The sequence below is a fragment of the Protopterus annectens genome, chromosome 2.part2 (genome assembly GCF_019279795.1).
Source record: "Protopterus annectens isolate FY-2018-M chromosome 2.part2, PAN1.0, whole genome shotgun sequence".
Lineage (NCBI taxonomy): Eukaryota > Metazoa > Chordata > Ceratodontiformes > Protopteridae > Protopterus > Protopterus annectens.
In genome coordinates this window covers 527,487,732-527,506,951 of record NC_056730.1, presented here as the reverse complement: position 1 = coordinate 527,506,951, position 19,220 = coordinate 527,487,732, and the positions used below count along the sequence as shown (strand labels likewise).

The 19,220-nt window shown below is 40.6% G+C and overlaps 1 protein-coding gene across 1 annotated transcript in view; it reads right to left on the bottom strand.

Annotated features, from left to right (window-relative positions):
* WDR54 (WD repeat domain 54) overlaps positions 1 to 19,220 on the bottom strand; it is a 1,113,980-nt gene that overhangs the window by 851,459 nt on the left and 243,301 nt on the right. The gene's annotated exons all lie outside the window — the stretch shown is intronic.

Below are 19,220 nucleotides of genomic sequence, written 5' to 3'. Positions count from 1 at the left end.
ATGTTGCCTCGGCCAGTCTGGAGCTATCAAGATGATCCTCGGGTGATCTTCTTTGATCTTCAGTAGCACTTTGTGCATCAAAGGAAGAGGTGGGAATGCATATGCTGTCAGGTTTTCCCAATTGAAGGATAGGGAGTCCACCTTCCAAGCAAGTGGGTGGTACGTCCTTGTGCAGAATTTTTTCAATTGGTGGTTGTGTGGGGATGCGAACAGGTCTATTTCTGGCAGTCCCCATTTCCTTGTGATGGTTTTGAAGATGTCTGGATGCAGCATCCATTCGTGGGCATCCGTGGTGGTTCTGCTTAAGATGTCTGCTAGTATATTTTCTTTTCCTGGCACAAATATGGCCTGGAGCTGAATGTTGAGGCTCAGGGCCACATTCCAGAGGTCCACTGCCATCCGGCATAGAGGATATGAATGTGTGCCTCCCTGTTTGTTGATATACCACATAATTGTGGTGTTGTCCGTCCTTATCAGCAAATGACCCTGTTGAAGAAATGGTCTGAATGTCTGAATTGCCTGTTTTACAGCCAGCATCTCTTTTTGATTTATGTGTAGGTTCATCTGGTCTTGAGTCCATAAGCCTTGTATGCACTTGTCCACCATGTGTGCCCCCCAACCGAGGTCTGAGGCGTCCGTGGTGATAGTCTGCCTTGGGTGAGGCCTGTGGAAGGGCAGCCCTTTGTTCAATTGACAGGCCTGGGCCCACCACTGGAATTCTTGCTTCAGGCATGGAATTATTGGAATTTGGGTTTCTAGGCTGTGCTTGTGCTGAGACCATAAATTCCTCAGGTACCATTGCAACTTCCTCATATGTAGTCTGGCATGTGGAATTAATATTATGCAGGATGCCATGTAACCCAGGGCTTGCAGGATTTTCCTTGCTGTAAGCTGGTTCTGCGTTGTTAATGCCATGAAATAGAGTGGTAGCTGCTTCTGTTTTTCTGCTGTGAGGAATGCCATCTGGTTTGATGTGTCCAATTCTGCACCCAAGAAGGTTATCCTTTGGGATGGTATCAGCCTTGACTTTTTTGTGTTGACTGTGTATCCCAGGGCTTGCAGCAGGTGAATAACCTGTTTCAAATCTTTTGTTAATTTGTCTTTGCTGTCCGCTTGTAACAGGCAGTCGTCCAGGTATGGATAAATTTGAATTCCCTGAAGCCTGCAATGAGCAATTACTGATGCCAGGCATTTCGTGAATACTCTGGGCGCAGTAGATAAGCCAAAAGGCAATGCTGAGAATTGATAATGCTCTGATCCTGCAAGAAATCTGAGGTATCTCCTGCAATTTGGTCGTATGGGGACGTGCAGGTATGCCTCCTTGAGATCCAGAGTCACCAGCCAAGACTCCTTGCCCAGCATGGGAAGAAGTTGCTGTAGGGTCAGCATTTTGAATTTTGGAACAATGAGATATGTGTTTAGAGCTGACAGGTCGAGGATAGGTCTCCATTGGTTTTCCTTTCTTGGTACTAGGAAAAGCCTTGAATAAAATCCTTGTCCTTGTTCCATAGCCGGTACCTTTTCTATAGCTCTCATCCTTAGTAAGTGGTCTATTTGCTGTAGAGCGTTTGTCCTTTGGTTTGGAGGTAGGTTTGGCATTCCTCCCTTCCTTGGAAGAGTATGGAAGTGAAACCTGTAGCCTTTGTCTATTGTCTGTAAAATCCATTTGTCTCCTGTAATGTAATGCCAATTTACGGAAAATAAGGCTAGCTTTCCGCCTAAGGGTGCTGCCAGTTGTTCCCTGGTAGGCGGTTTCAGAGCCAAGTCACTGTGATTGTCCTGTGGAAGTGGTAGTGGCTGGATCTGTGGCAGTAGTTCTCTGGCTGTTAGGCTGCCACTGACGTCCCCTGTAGGCACCTCTGGATTGACCTCTGCCTCTAGGGCATCTATTTCTGCTTCTCTGTGCTCTGGTGGTGTCTGGAAAGGACCAATTCTTGGAAGGCCAGTTCCTACTAAACCTCGGAGGCTGGACCTGTAAGAAATCCTTGACTGTCTGGACAGATTTAGCTTTTTCTTCCACCTTCTTCAACACTTGCTGTGCAGGGGAACCAAACAAACTGTGCTTTTCCATGGGAGCATCTAGAAGCTTTGGTCTGGTAAGGTCTGGTAAGGATTGCTCTTTTAACCATGCATGCCTTCTGATCACTGTACCAGTCATAGCTGATCTAAAGGAAGCCTCCAGTGCATCATAGCCGCATTTTAAGGAATGATTACTGACCTGCTGAGTGTTATGCACCAAATCCTGAAGGGACTTACGGTCTAAAGGCTCAGGCGAGGACAGTTTTTTAGTGAGCTGATCTAACAGAAATTCCTGATACTGAATCATGTGGAATTGACAGTTTAAGGCCCTAGCCGAAAGAGTAGCAGAAGTATAAACTTTTTACCCCATCTCTCCAATGCCCTAGATTCTCTTTCAGAGGGGAGGGGGTTTTGGCAGAGGCAGCTGCTACAGCTTTGGGGCCCTGTGAAATAGTTTCAGGATCTGCAATAGGAGCCTTATACAGATGATAATGTGTGTCCGGAACCCTGTAGTATCTGTCGGGCTTAGCAGGGGCCGGAGGCAGTGAGTCAGGGGCAGTACAAGCATCATTAAATGCATCATCCACAACTGTAAGTACTGGACGAATAGCTAAAGGCCTATGCTGTGGTAAATGTAAAAAGGTCCTAAGCCTTTTCCTAGAGTCTGAAAAATCCTGGCCCTGCCACTGAAATTGTTCCCTCATAGCATGCAAGGTTTCCCCAAAAGAAAATTCCTCAGGAGGAGAGGCAGAAGGTATGGAATCCTCTGCATCAGAGTCCTCATATGGAGAATAAGGGCCTTCTGGAGGATTTGTATTTTCTGAAAAATCAGAGGAGTAATCTGAAGAAACTGGCTCAGGGGGCTCTGCTCTAGGCCTCTTCTCTGGAGGTGGGTGAGAGGCCCTGTCAGGGTGAGACTGGGTTCCCCTGATCAAAGAAATGAGATCCTCTGCTAGACTAAGCATTTGAGTACTAGAGCTAGGCCTGTGAGAGGGGGTTTTAGCAGGCACGGCCTTTGAAGATTTAGCTGCTTTAGCCCTGACAAAAGCCTTAATTGACATGGATGCAGGGGGCCTAGCAGCTCCACGTGCAGGACTAGATACATCTAAGGGGATAGTATCTGATAAATCCTGAGAAACTGTAAGAGCAGGTGGATTTTCTGTAGCAGATTCAGCCATGCTGGAAGAGGCCTCGGTAGAAGGAGGCATGCTTTCGGCCGAAGGAAGAACCGCGGACTCGGTTTCGGCCGAAACAGAGACACTCGCGGTTGGCTTAACCGCGGTTTCGGCCGAAACCGCGGACCGCGAGTGTCGGTCCTTTTCCTTACGCTTTTTAGCTAATTGTGAAGTCGGACTCTCCGACGGCATGATATAAGCAGAAGCGGAGCCGAAAAACTCCTCTGCAAACTCCGACCGACGTCTAAGTGTCCGTCGGTTGAAGGAAGCACAGGCTAGACAAGCTGCTACGTCGTGGTCTGGGCCTAAACGAGGTAGGCAGTAAGAGTGGAAATCCTTATGAGGTATTTGTTTCCCACAAGTTAAACAGTTATTCACTTTTTCTGACATTGGCTGAGGCAAGAAAGAGTCCCCAACGGGGTACTTAGCTTTTTAGAAGTCTTCGGTAGTAGCAATCTCTGGTTCTGACCGACCGGCACTTGCGAACAGCTTCTGCTTCGGGCGCCACGCAGCAAGAAAGACTGAGGAAAATGGCGTCGGCTGATGCCTTTATACCCGCTGAACTGCAGCTATGACGTCGGGTGAAGTGCGACATCAGCCGAGGCCAGACCCAGACTTTGGAATCCGGCCGACCGAAGGGCTGCCTGAGGCCAGGACAACCCATTTGTTAGGACTGCAGATGCATCCTTAAAGGACATCATGAAGATCTCTCCGAACACCATTATATTGGGCAACTTAACTACCCAAACATAGACTGGGAGCATTACTCAAGCCCCAGCACCTTAGCCCAAAGGTTCCTGGAATTTATAAACTCAAATGCTATGGAACAACTAGTCACCACTCCCACAAGAGGGGAAAACATACTAGACCTGATCATTACCAACATGGGGACTCTATGCTCCATACCAGAAGTATATCCCTCATTGGTAAGATCAGACCATAAATTAATTTCACTGGATATCCACATCCCGACCCCACCCCCAGCCCAGAAAACCACAGTGAAAAACTTCTCAAAAGCGAACTTCACACTTCTCAAAACTGAAGTGGAATCCTTCAAGGCCCCAGGGCCAGTGGAAACTATGGCCCAAACTGCAGAATCCTATATAAACGCATTCTACAGACATCTCCAGGAATGCATGGATCATGCTATCCCAAACAAAATCAAGACCCAATCATCCAAAGGCAGGCGTCCAGTCTGGTGGACCCCAGCCATAAATAAACTGTACAACAGAAGGAGGAAGCTACTACATGATAGAGCAAAATCCCTAAAAGGGAAGGCATCTCTGATCAGTACTAGCAAAAAATTACGATCCCTCATAAAATCCTCCAAGGCCAGCTTCGAGAGAAAAATTGCACAGGACACTAAAGACAATCATAAGGCTTTTTTCAGTTATGTTAGGAACCTGGGATGCAACTCCCAGACTTGTTCTGAGCTGATTCTAAACAACAAAAAATACACTGAACCCACAGACATCGCCAATATCCTGGCAGACAGGTTCAGTACAAACTTCTCCCCCCCAACCCCAAAAGAGCAAGTATCTATCCCGGCAGAGTGCAGCCTCCCAAATATCTCTGATGCTCAGGTGAAGGCCGCCCTCTCCAAAGCAAAAAACACTGCTTCCATGGGACCAGATGGCGTCCCGGGTTGCGTCCTACATGAACTCCAAGAAGAACTAATCCCTTAAGTAAAACTGCTGTACAATCTCAGCCTCACTACAGGATATGTGCCCAAAGAATGGCGTACAGCAACAGTGGTCCCACTCCACAAAGGTGGCACCTCTACGGACCTTGGAAACTATCGCCTCATAAGCCTGACTAGCCTAGTCTGCAAGGCTATGGAGAGGATCATCATGGAACTCATAAACAAAGACATTGGGGACCTACAGACACTAGATCCTACCCAATTTGGCTTCGTCAAGGGTAGATCCTGCCTTTTGAACCTGGTCGACTTCTTCGAAACAGTCACCAAGGCCATAGATGAAGGGAAGGTAGTCCACACAGCCTATCTGGACCTCGCAAAGGCATTTGACACAATACCCCACTCGGGCATCATAGATAAGCTATCCAGCCTAAATATAAACCCCTATGTCACAAGATGTGTCGCAAACTGGCTCAAAGACAGAACCCACAGAGTCAGAGTTGCTGGAGCCATGTCAGACTCGAAACCAGTCACAGGTGGCATCCCACAAGGTTCTGTCCTGGGACCACTCTTGTTCGGTATTTACTTTTCTGAGGTACAGGCCAGCGTGGGAGGACTATGGCTCACCTAGTTCGCAGATGACTGCAAACTGGGCGCCATAATCGACTCTCCAGCTGACACAAACATCCTTCAAAAAGGTCTCGCAGAGACGGATAACTGGTGCTAGAGCCATTGTCTAAAGCTAAATGCCAAAAAGTGTATAGTCATACCCTTTGGCAAAAACAATGTGCCCACAAATTACCACATACGTGGTAACCCATTAAGTACAGAGAAAGTAATTAGGGATCTGGAGACCCAAGTTGATAGCAATCTCTCCTTTGACAACCACATTGCCAAAGTGGTTAGAAAGACCTTCTACATAGCCCACCTCATCATGAAAGGATTCACATCTACATCAAGAGAGGTAATCGTGCCCCTTTATTCATCCCTCATCAGGCACATCATAGAATACAATGCCCCCTTTGGGATGTACCTTACCGACACCACACAGCAATTAGAAAGACCCCAAAAGTACCTCACCAGGAGGATCAAGGGACTCAAACAGATGCCATATGCTGCTCGGTTAAAAAAACTCCAGCTCTACTCAGTTGCATACCGCCTACTTCGAGGCGATCTATGCCTGACATATAAAGCTATGTCCAACCCAGAATTAATGGACATGCTCCACCTCAGTATATCTAAATCCCTTAGAGCCACGCGCTCGAGGGACTTGAACCTCAGCACAGAAATAAATAGAACATGCTGGAGGGATAGATTCATAACCCAGAGGCTCCCTTCACAATGGAATAGAATTCCAATTCATGTTAGGCAGAGCACCTCACTGACTCTCTTCAAGAAGAATCTTGATGAGTGGATGGGGGATCGTAGGTTTGTCCCGGGGATTACTTCCGTGTCACTATTAGACAGAGGCACAGTAAACTAAACTTTAAAAAGGGCACAGTATACTCAAATCAAGGGGGGCGTAAGCCAAACACAATCGGGCTAGGCTTATAAATGCCCCAGGGCAGATAGCCTAGTATGAACCTATGAACCTATGAAATGGAGAACATATGCACCTTTATTCAAATAATTTGGAAAGAAGACTGGAAGATTAATACTCTGAGTGAAGTCAGCAAAGCTACCTTAGGCAAAAAAGAAGGATTGGTGCATAAAGTATCCTTGATCTTGTGGAAAATAATATAAGGAGGCTGGTAAGATAGAGCTTGGAGCTCAGACACCCTTCTGGCTGAAGTAATCACTACCAGGAAAAGGCTTTTCCAAGTTAGAAATTTTAGGTCCACCTTAGCAGCAGGTTCAAAAGGAGTTTAGGTCAAGGCCTATAGCAAAACAGTTGAGTCCCAAGAAGGAGTAGGATCCTTAAATGGATGTTTAAGAAGAATACCTCTGACATAGGCTTTGCACAATCTGAATGAGGCTAAGAAAGTGTTATTCTCTCCCATATGGAAATCTGAGACAGTCACTAACTGAACCTTGACAGTTGAATAGCTATCCCTGTTATGGAAAATGGAGGCAAGGAATTATAACTCTGCTGATATCGGAGCAGAAAAAGGATCTAGATTTCTCTGTGAAGCCCAAATGGAAAATCTTTTCCATTTACTTTTGTAAACTTTCCTAGCGGGTGGTTTCTGACAAGAAGAAAGAATATGAATCACTTCAGATGAAAGCTTTGATTAACTAGCCATCACTGGAAGTGCAGAAAACATGGCTATTTTTAGCTTGAATATCCAGATGAGGCATTCCTGATGGATGAAACAGTAGATCCAGATTCAGATCCAGTGCCCAAGGAGGGTGTTACCAGATGAGGCCAGATGTAGGGATAGTGACAAAACTGGCAATCATAACAAGGCACAGTATTTTAGTTTTAATTATAGCATTCTTAGAGCATACTTGTAGATCTTTATAACAGAGCTGTTTCAGATTCCAACATTTCCTAAATGCAAAACTAGGTGATGAACCTACAGTTCCTTTAACCACATCAGATGTACACAGTATAGACCAATTTTGACTGTTCAAATGCCAGAGAGAGTTGCCCTTCAAAAAAGATCCCATTCAGTGAGAAGTTTAGACAGAAGGAAGAAACAACCAGGTCAGACTATTTATCCAAACACCAAAAGTCAAACAGACAACAACATGAACTCAACAGCCAGGTAGAATGAATGAATGTTGATACTCAGTAGGAAATTATTAATGGTGTTTTGAATCTTATTAGTTTTACTCTGACTTCTGATATGTACAAAGTTTTATCTAGGGGCTTGGATTTTGTGCCTTCTTGTAGTGGTGATATTAGTGAAGCCCCTACATATTTAAGAATGTTTGTTAGAGATCTTAACTTAAAAATTCTTTTTAAAAACAATGTTACTGCTGTGGATACACCTAAATGTAAATGGAAAAGTTGTTTTATACTTAATAGTACACCCCTCCTGAGTGCTATTCAAACAACGTGTGAAAAAAAATTGTATGAAATGTTTAATACGAATAATCAACAAATTGTATAATTTAAGTAAAAATGAGACGCTAGTTTTGAAAGAAATGAATGAAAAAAAAAATATTATTAATCAAGCAGATAAAGGTGGGGCTATAGTGGTAATGGATAAAATGTTATATAATGATAGAATGATGCTGTTGTTAGTGATGATAGTATTTTTAAAGTGGTAGATACAAGCTTTGTTCAACACTTGATTTTTACTTGCATGTCATATATACACCTTATACACTATTACTGTGGACAAGGAAATGTACATGGAAGTGATGCATCATGTTATACCTGTTATTTATGGTCTTTACAAGATCCATAAAGATCTATCTAGCTAGGCCCCCCTTCTTTCTTCTTTTGGCTTTTTACCAGTTAGGGGTCGCCACAGCAGATCACCTGTCTGCTCATGATTGGCAGTGGAGTTTTACAGTGCCGAGTTCCCAGCCCAGCACCCAACCTTCTGCAGAAGGCACACACATGCACTCACACCTAGAGACAATTTAGAGTGTCCAATCCACTTACAGCATGTCGTTGGGATGTGGGTGGAAACTGGAGGACCCGGAGGAAACCCACGTGACCACAGGGAGGACATGCGGACTCCGCACAGAAGGCACCCCAGCAGAGGATCGAACCAGAGAACCTCTTGCTGTGAGGTGGCAACGCTAACCGCTGCACCACCGCGGCCGCCCTCTTGAGACCAATTGTTTCGGGCTCTGGGTGGGTGACACAGTTTATATGCATTTTTCTGGGGAAAAAAATTAAACCTGGTCTGAAATTTGTTAAACGTTATACTAGACACACAAGAGACTTTAATATGCAATTACATAAATGGCAACTAAATAACGAAGCTGAATCTGTAACAGATAAATGCAAAGAAATACTGTTTGTAACACTAGATATAAACTCCTTATTTACTGTCACACCTAATGACTATGGAGTTGAAGCTATTAGATGCCATATATGTATGTACACGGACAAGAGAATCACTCAAGTAGAAGCTCTGTATGCTGTATTAGAACTTGTACTATGTAATAATGTATCTTTGCATGACAAATCCCTGTACCATCAGGTGAAAGGAGTGGCGAAGGGTAACACTATTGCCAACACGTACGGTAACCTTGCACTTTCCATCTGGGAAGAAGAGAACATATTCAAAGATTTTAAGTGCTTTGTGGATGAATTTTTTTTTTTTATATTAGTGTGGCGGGGCAGTATTGAAACCTTAGAATGTTTTTTTACATATATTGATTCTACTACTACCTTTTTGAATAACTAGGTTTAACCTTCAAGATCTGACATAAACTTTTGCATATTAAGGTATATATTAAAGATAATACAATAGGTACTATAATCTATAGAAAAGTAGTTCAAACTGCTAGATATTTACATAACACTAGTATGCATCCTTCACATATACTAAGGCATTGTGCATAGTCAGTTCTAGAGCCAGTCAGCTAAATACAGCTGTACCTGACTGTATTAAACAGCTAGATGACATGGTCACAGAGTTTAAAGCTAGGGGCTATAGTATTAAACTGTTCAAAGAAAATAAAAAACAAGTGTTGAGTGAAAGAGATAACCTAGCTAGACCATATCTCTCAGATATAGAAGAAAGCCCAACTAATGGGATTGTAAATAATATTATGGATAGTACTTTCAGAAATAAATTTAGACATATTATGCAATATAATGCATATACTAATAGGGTTAAACACCTTATAAGACAAAAAATTGATCTATAGATTATGTACACTGATGTGGTTAAAGAAATTGCAGGTTTATTACCTAATTTTGCATTTACGAAATGAAGGAATCTAAAACAACAGCTCTGTTGTAAAGACCTACAAATGTGCTCTAAGAATGTTATAATTAAAACTAAAAGTACTGTTGCTTGCTACGATTGATAGTTGTATCGTTATATAAATAAGAACAATGTTTTTGTATACCCTAATACAAAAGTAAGACATTTTATTTTCATACGTTTGGCACTTGTAAAACCAAGAATGTGGTTTACTTAGCCACCTATGAAAAATGTACTACATTTTATGGTGGAAAAACCAACAGGATGTTAAAAGAAAGGATAGCTCAACACCTATCTGACATATGTGGGGAGGTGGAGAGTAATGCCTTAGCTAAACATACTACAAGCTCAGATAAAACACATAGTTTTACATTAAGGGTTATAAAAAACATTGAAAGAAATATTAGAGGAGGGGATACTGTGCTGAATATTGAGAATGTTGAATATAAATTGATTAATTATTTTCAAGCAGATGTGCCCCCTGGGCTGAAATCTCTGAATCAGGCAAGCCACGACTCTGCCTGGATCCTGATCCCGAGGAAGGAGCCGGACCATAGCTATCCAACACTGAGGCTCCAAGGGGCAAGGACAGCTCCAATAACATTGGAGTTGATCTTGGACCTACAGATCTGACTCTGATGCTTCAGGTCCAAGATTCATTCCAGTCAGAGAATACAGGAGCAGAACTGGTCAGGGATGCAGTCGAGGTCGAAGACGCGACTCTCTTTGGCTCCAACACTTGTACTCTAAGAACTCAGATCCTGGGACTCCAAAACTGAAGGATAAATCAGAGAAAGAGATACAATATCATGTGATATGGATGGAAGGCTCACTGATCTGATGGGAGATGGAGACAAAATAAGCCCCATCTGAATCTGAGCTCTGAAGAACTTCATCAACTATTGGATCTGAAGTCTTAGGATACATAGATCTTACTTTTGGATTCAACTGTGGAGGCTCCAAGGATGTGAAAGCCTTCAGAGACTTTGGTGGTGATCCTTTTTTTTCTCTCTCAGAAGGAGCTTTTGAAGATTTGCTGGAGGGTTGAGCCACTGTGGAGGAAGAAGATAAAGGTGGAAGTAAGCCCTTAAAGACAAGCTTGTTATGCCTGTCAGGATAGCACTAGAATTAAACCCTGTGCAAATGGTTACAGTTAAAACCTAAGCAATAAACGTACTCCCTGTGGGCATCCGAGTTGGGAATTTTATGCCCATAGGAAGTGCATTTCTTAAAACCTGTCAGCTTATCAACCATGACAGAACACTGTCAAAAAAGGACTATACAAGACAAAGAAATGATTTTTTTTTAACAGATAGGTTAAGAAATTATCAGCTATGGTAACTGAAAATACCCCATTAAAAAGGGTAGTAATGAAAGAAATAGAAAGGAACACCAACAATGGTACTTACAAAAAATTACTATATTAATACTGAGAGGCCTGATGCAGAAAACCTGAAAAATAGAGGAAGTTAAGGTTTAAATATATATATAAAATATAATAACTGTACAAGGACTATTAATAGGATATGCTGGAGGGATAGATTCATCACCCAAAGACTCCCTATGCTGTGGAATAAAATCCCGGTATATGTGAGGCAGAGCACCTCGCTGGCCTTGTTCAAGAGAAATCTTGACCAATGGATGGGAGATCGCAGATATACCCCAGGGATTACCTCAGTGTCACTGCTCGACAGAGGCACAGCAAAATAATGGGTATAGTTCCCCATACTAAAGGGGTGGCGTAAGCCACAAAACTATGAGCTAGGCTTGTAAATGCCCTCGGGCAGATAGCCTAGTATGAACCTATGAACCTATAAGGGAAAGAAAAATAAGATATATAAAATTGATCAATGTACTTACAGCTGCCTGGTGGTAAACTAATGCTGCGAGAGAGGATTTGTGTCCATGCACAACGGTGGCAAACATCTGAGGTGTTGGAGATGGAGTAGGACATTATGAGTAGAGGGAGGAGCTCAAGAGATGGATCTAAAGTCTGTGAAATGTGGACAACTGGGATCTGAGGTTGGATCTGTAACCCAGTTCTTGAGGAACAAATGAAAAGGACAACATCAGATATAAAATGTTACCAAGAAAAAATACTTTTGTGAAAAATAAAAATTGATGATATAGAAAAAGATAGAAAAGTATGGTATAAAAATGTAATGCTAAAACACTGCTATATAAAAACCATTGGAAAATCTAACAGACAAAAAAATGAAAGCTTTAAAAATAAGAAGCAAATGGTGTAAGAAGAAACTATAATGTCAAGATTTTTATGGAGACTGGTAATAGATAAATTGCCTGTAAAAGGAAACATGCCATATAAAAGGAAAAAAAGTGATAGAATATCACCTCCAAACACTTGACCCGACCCAGTTCAGCTTTGTTAAGGGCAGATCATGCCTACTAAACCTGGTTGACTTCTTCAAGACAGTTACCAAGGCTATAGATGAGAGAAAGGTGGTTTAAACAGCCTACCTTGACCTCACCAAGGCTTTCTACACCATTCCCCACTCGGGTATTATAGAAAAACTCACCAGCTTCAACATAAACCCCTATGTCACGAGATGGGTTGCCAACTGGCTTACAGACAGAACTCACACGGTAAGAATAGCGGGCTCCAGGTCCGACTCTAAACCAGTCACAAGTGGTGTCCCGCAAGGCTCGGTCCTGGGACCCCTATTGTTCGGCATATACTTCTCAGAAGTACAGGTAAACACAGGAGGACTATGGCTAACCAAGTTTGCCGATGACTGGAAACAGGGAGCCATAACTGACTCTCCAGCTGACATGGACATCCTCCAAAAGGGCCTTACTGAGACGGACACCTGGTGTCAAAGTCATGGCCTCAAGCTAAATGCCAAAAAATGCATAGTCATCCCATTTGGGAAAAACAAAACACCCACGAATTACTACATAGGTGGCAGCCCCCTTAATACAGAAGAGGAAATAAGAGATCTGGGGACCCAGGTAGATAGTAATCTCTCTGCAGGAACCAAAAAGAAAGAAAGCCACTATCTTAGAACATATTATGAATGGTGTATTTTATGATGATTTGTATAAAAAGAAGTTGTTAAATAAAGTATTTTCATTTTTTTCATTTTGAAATATGACACTATTTCCTCAGGGTCTGAATGTGGAATGTAACTGGAGGCTTCTTATCTGATGAGAAAGCAGTATTAAGTATTTTTTAATGTTTATTGATTAATTGGTTTAGGCTAATTGTTTAATTGTTAGTGCTTTAATGAGTAAGTTGGAACAGTTAATGCATAAAGAAACTGCTGTATACTTTAATCTGTTAAGCTTGCAAAGATATGTCGACTTAGACATTACACCTAGGGGACTAAGAGCCTTTAAAAGCCCCTCTACTCCTTTTGATATGTCTGATGATGAAAGAGATGTGCAATTTTCTAAGAAATGGTTTTTGGCAGCTCATCGTTATACTTTAGAATGGATTTCCATTCTATTAGAAAGAGATCGTGTGAAACAAAACAAGCTTAAGGAAGACATTAGAGCTGCCTATAATGACATATCTAAAAGACATCTATGCAGTTTGACAAGTTTTTAGCAGATGTAAATATTGGTTTAGATAAATATGAAAAATAACTCATTGATCGGAAATGCACAAAACTGAAAAGACATCTAAAAGAGTATCAAAGTAATAGTGCCTTTTTATGGCAAAAACCAACACATTTTCATTGTAATAAAGGCTCTGGTCCCTTTAAGAAATTCAATCCAAACACAGATGCACGTAAGACTCTTGCACGGCCAAAAGCACCAAGAATCCAAATTAACAAAGCCAGCAAGTGTGGATGGTATAAAATCCCAAAGTTTATTGGAACCTAGGGGTGAAATCCCCTGGATAACACATCAAAATATCCAAACCGGTTTCAGCTTAACAGAGCCTTCTTCAGTGGATAGCAATCAAAAATACTCACAACCCAGTATATATGTATCTAAATATATATACCTAGGTAAATGACATCAGAACCAATAAGGACAAATGACTAATTAGTAATTACGTTTGGTCATTAAGACCAGGTGGAAATAAAGCTCCAAGTTTTATTATCCACTTCTTTTCTTTAAAGTTAAGCATATCATGCCAGCTTCGTTTATCTTTACAAATCCCTTTAATATGATCAATAGTAACAAACTTATAAGAAGCTGTAGTGTGTTTTAAACTATGTTTATATAAAGCATTGTTAGGGCGTTTGTTCTTGATATCACTAAGGTGTTCACAGATTCTTAGACGAAAAACTCTAGAGGTCTGCCCAACATAAAAAGCAGAACAGGTGCAGGTCACCAAATATATGACCCATTCCGTACTGCAATTAGCCCAAAACTTAATGTCAAAAATCATAGAAGTATTTTTACTACTAAATTCACAAGTGTTTGAAACTCGGACACAAAATGAGCAATGACCACATGGAATGCATCCTAAAACTGGTCCCCCTGTGAGAGATATCTGAACAGGGGCTGTGGAATCAGACAAAGATTTTTTGTAGTGACTAAGCCTAGAACCTATAGTACGTCCCCTTCTAAACGAGAAAGAACATCTATCTCTAAGAAAAGGATGAAGTCTATCCTCAGCCATCAGAACATTCCAATGCCTATGAATAATGTTCATAAAACCCTTGGAATTACGTCCATAGGTCGTAACCAGCCGTATGGGATGTTTATCCAAATCTACCTTCCTATCCTTGTAACACAATAGATCTTGTCGATTTAAATTAGATGCCCACCTTTTGGCCAAATTCACAGTCCCTGACGATAACCTCTCTCTAGAAATCTATGGGCAAGGTCATCCCGAGTGTCTATGCAAGACTGTTGGTTGGAGCAGATCCTCCTGGCTCTTAAAAATTGAGATTTAGGTATATTCTGGATGATATGTTGTGGGTGGAAGCTGGAGGCATGTAATAGGGAATTGTATTGAGGAAATTTTCTAAAAATTGTAGTGGATAAAGTGTTATCCATATTTCTATTAATTTCCACGTCCAGGAAAATAATCCTAGATCTGTGGAAAGTTAACTTGAATTCAATTCCCCATACATTGCCATTCAGGTAGTCCAAAAACTCCTGCAGATAGTATTCATCAGCCTTCCACACCAACCAACAATCATCCAGATACAGACGCCAGATGTCCATCTCACACATATAAATGTTATGGTTGGGGTCATAAATCATGATCTCCTCTATATATGCCATAAAAAGATCCGCATAGATGGGTGCAAAAGATGCACCCATCGCAGTACCTTTAGTTTGCCAAAAACACTTATTTGGTAGTAAAAAATGTTGCTAGTTAGCACATATTCAGTTAAGCATACCAAAAAGGTGTTAAATCCAGGTTTGTAAAGCCCAGATCTCGCCAACCAATAGTCAAGAGCTTGCAGACCAGCCCAATGTGGGATATTGGTGTAAAGGGAAGTGATGTCCAGGGTACATAATAGCCAGTGGGACTCAAGCTGTGTGTCACCAAGTATGTCTAAGAACTGCGTAGTGTCTTGGATTCTAGCTCTAATAAGGGGAAGTAGCGGTTTTAGATAAGTAAGGTATTCCGATAATGGTTCAGTAAGAGACCCATGTCCAGAGACAATGGGTCGACCAGGCGGATTCATAGCCTGTTTATGTATCTTGGGAAACAGATAAAAATATTGTTGACTAGGAGAAGAAACCATAAGTTGTTCCTTTATAGTTTGTGTAATAATGCCTTCATCAATAGCTTTAGTCAAAAATTGTTCAATTTTCTGTTGAAAATGAGAAGATGGATCCAAGGGCATATATCTATAATATTCTGTATCACCCAATTGTCGCATAGCTTCCTTATCATAGGCAACCCTATCCAAAACCACCACAGCCCCTCCTTTATCCGCTTGAGTGACAACCAAGTTCTTATTATTAGCAAGTTCCTCAAGACAATATACTTCATCCATAGACAAATTGTTATATGATATAGGGAAATCCCTGAGGTTACAATTTAAATCCTTTAACACATTTTTAAGAAAAACACCTACCAAATGTGTCATAGGTGGATTAAAGGTAGATTTCTTGAACCTAAATTCTTGAGATTTATCACTATCTTGATCAGCAAAAAACATTTTAAGATTAAGCAAACGACAAAAATTCGCCACATCTTGAGCAAAAGAATATTCAGAAACAAAAAAAAAAAAAAAAAAAACCAGGAACATAATTTAACCCTTTATTCAATAACTTAATTTGTGTGTTGGTTAATTCAACAGAAGAAATATTGTGAACATTACAATAACTGGTCAATGTTCTGTCATCATTTTCAAAAGGGGCTCTAGATCCTGTTTGGGCTTGTCTTTTTTTGTGTTTCCGCCCCCCTTGTCTGAATCTAGACCTAAAGGGTTTAATAGAGTTACTCTTTTGGCATTGGGTGAGACATCAAGATGATTACCCTCCGATTCATATTCTGTGTTGGAAGAAGTATCTTCCCCAGAAGTAAGGCTAGAACAATCCAAACTTTTCTTGAGAATGGATTTAGGTCTCTTTCTTTTGGGAGTGGAAAACCTTTTATTGCTGTTACTATAGTCCTTAGGTAATCTAAAGGACACATTTTTGGAAGTATCAAACGGTTTCCCCCTCTCATAATCACCTACATCCCTAAAAAATTTTTTAAGCTTTCTTTCCTTTAAACCAGCTTCCAGCTTAGATAACTCCATAGTTAATTTTTTAACTTGTGACGAAAACAAATCACATGTTTCAAACTTATTGGACTCCGAACAAATGGCTTCTAATTCTTTAACACCTGCTTGCACCCTACGCTCATAAAAATCAGCCAAAGAATCCACAAATTTTGAAGAAGCTGATTGTTGAATATGACCCCAAACCTCTATCAACTTATCATCAATATTTGCTACCAGGGGTTGCACCTTAACCCTGAGACCACGTGGGGTGATCTTCTTCTGCTGATATGCCTTAAAAAGGCGTAGGTGCCATACATTAGTCCGAACAATTTTCATATTTTTATTCATTCGGCTGAAAAACATTTCACATTCAGTGTTCAAATCCCCCTCATTAATTTCAGCTGTATGTTGGGAGCTACGAACCCCCAAACCAAAAACTGATAGGTCATCCAAATCTGAAGATAACCCCTGAATAAGAGGTGAGAGTGCCATATTTGACCCAACAAGACCAGATCTTTAAAAAATAATACAAAAATTAGTAAATGAACCGCAGACCAAAACACCCTCAGGAAAAAATAGCTGGAAAAAACATAGCTAAAAGAAACATATAGACACCAAGAACAGCACACAAATGGAATACCAACACTAAAAACACTCTGTAATTATCTATTGTCCAAAAAAATCAAAAAGGCCACAATACAGAGACCGGTATGAGTCTGTGAAATGACCACCAACTATGTATAGGTCTTCAACGTAAAAATATATAAACCAATAAACCAATAAACAGATACAAGTACAGCCCCGGGGACATGAAAACACTTATGGTCACCCTGCTGTGTATCTGTATATTTGCCCTATTTATAAATGATGTATATATAAATCATACCAAAAACAAAATGATGTCCCAATTCAATATAAGGGCAAATATTTCAAAGGTGTAAAAGAATCATGAAGAATACCAAATTTCAATAAGACCATATGTTCAGTATGCGTATTTGTAACAAAAGTAGTCCCCCAAGTCAGATAATAAAATCCAAAAAAACGAACAAAAAGTGTTTAAGTATGGCTTCCAAAAAACAAACAATGAGTGTGCAGTTCTATAGCTTCTATATTAATACAGCTGTCACCCCCAAGGTAGTCTGCATGGATATAAAATAAGATGAGGTCTGGTGGGGAACAAAAATGGTAAACCAACCAAAAACATTTTTATACATCATCTGAAAATGTATTACATTCAAAATAACAAAATTAATAGCAGCCTTAGCATAGAAATTTTTAGTCAGGCCACTATATGGTATAAATGCCTTATATTCTGTGATATAGTTCAACATATGAATAGATCAAACCAAAAAGAAAAGAAAAAACAAAAATCTAGCCAAAAACTAACCGGGTAAGAATAATATAAGTGATAAAATAACTCACATAAAGCCTACATAAATGATAATGTCCAATAAAGCTAGGATCAAATAACCAAATGGCATTCACAGATAGTAGTATGTCAAATTTGTCTTACAAACATAATAGGAAATGTTTCTACCAGATATCAAACAAATTAAGCCAGTGTGTAATTCGGAAGTACATAATCCAATAAACATGATACAAGCGTCGCGTTACAATATGCGACTGCTAAATAGAAAAATAATATCTACCCAAAGTTCAAGAAAAGTCCACAAACAAATCCAGAAATGGAGGAAATAGAGCTATATCCAGTCGTAAATTCTCACGACACCGTTAGTCACCTTGGACGCCAAAAATTCAGCCCGTAATCCGCCAACTGATGTTAAACGGAAAAACACATGTCCCCTGTTAGACGGAAAGCATCCAAACGCCAGCAACTGCACCAACAGATCAAAACCGGAAATTGGGCACAGTGCAACGATAAAGGCTCGGTTGAACAACAAACAACCAAGAGCCTGTGTCCACAAGCACTGTCACAAATAAGAACAAGCAAGATAAACAGAAAAAAACTAGGCAATAAAAAACACACAAGTGTATGGTTCTGATGGACGAAATGATGAACTGAAAACCAGCCTGAAAAGGCATAAACCATCCGACATAGGTCCACAGCAGCTGAAAAAACGAAAGTCAATCCAAACACAGATGCACGTGAGACCCTTGCACGGCCAAAAGCACCAAGAATCCAAATGAACAAAGCCAGCAAGTGTGGATGGTATAAAATCCCAAAGTTTATTGGAACCTAGGGGTGAAATCCCCTGGATAACGCATCAAAATATCCAAACCGGTTTCGGCTTAACAGAGCCTTCTTCAGTGGATAGCAAACAATCAAAAATACTCACAACCCAGTATATATGTATCTAAATATATATACCTAGGTAAATGACATCAGAACCAATAAGGACAAATGATTAATTAGTAATTACATTTGGTCATTAAGACCAGGTGGAAATAAAGCTCCAAGTTTTATTATCCACTTCTTTTCTTTAAAGTTAAGCATATCATGCCAGCTTCGTTTATCTTTACAAATCCCTTTAATATGATCAATAGTAACAAACTTATAAGAAGCTGTAGTGTGTTTTAAACTATAAAGCATTGTTAGGGCGTTTGTTCTTGATATCACTAAGGTGTTCACAGATTCTTAGACGAAAAGCTCTAGAGGTCTGCCCAACATAAAAAGCAGAACAGGTGCAGGTCACCAAATATATGACCCATTCCGTACTGCAATTAGCCCAAAACTTAATGTCAAAAATCATAGAAGTATTTTTACTACTAAATTCACAAGTGTTTGAAACTCGGACACAAAATGAGCAATGACCACATGGAATACATCCTAAAACTGGTCCCCCTGTGAGAGATATCTGAACAGGGGCTGTGGAATCAGATGTAGATATTCATACTGGACATATGGTCTTATTGAAATTTGGTATTCTTCATGATTCTTTTACACCTT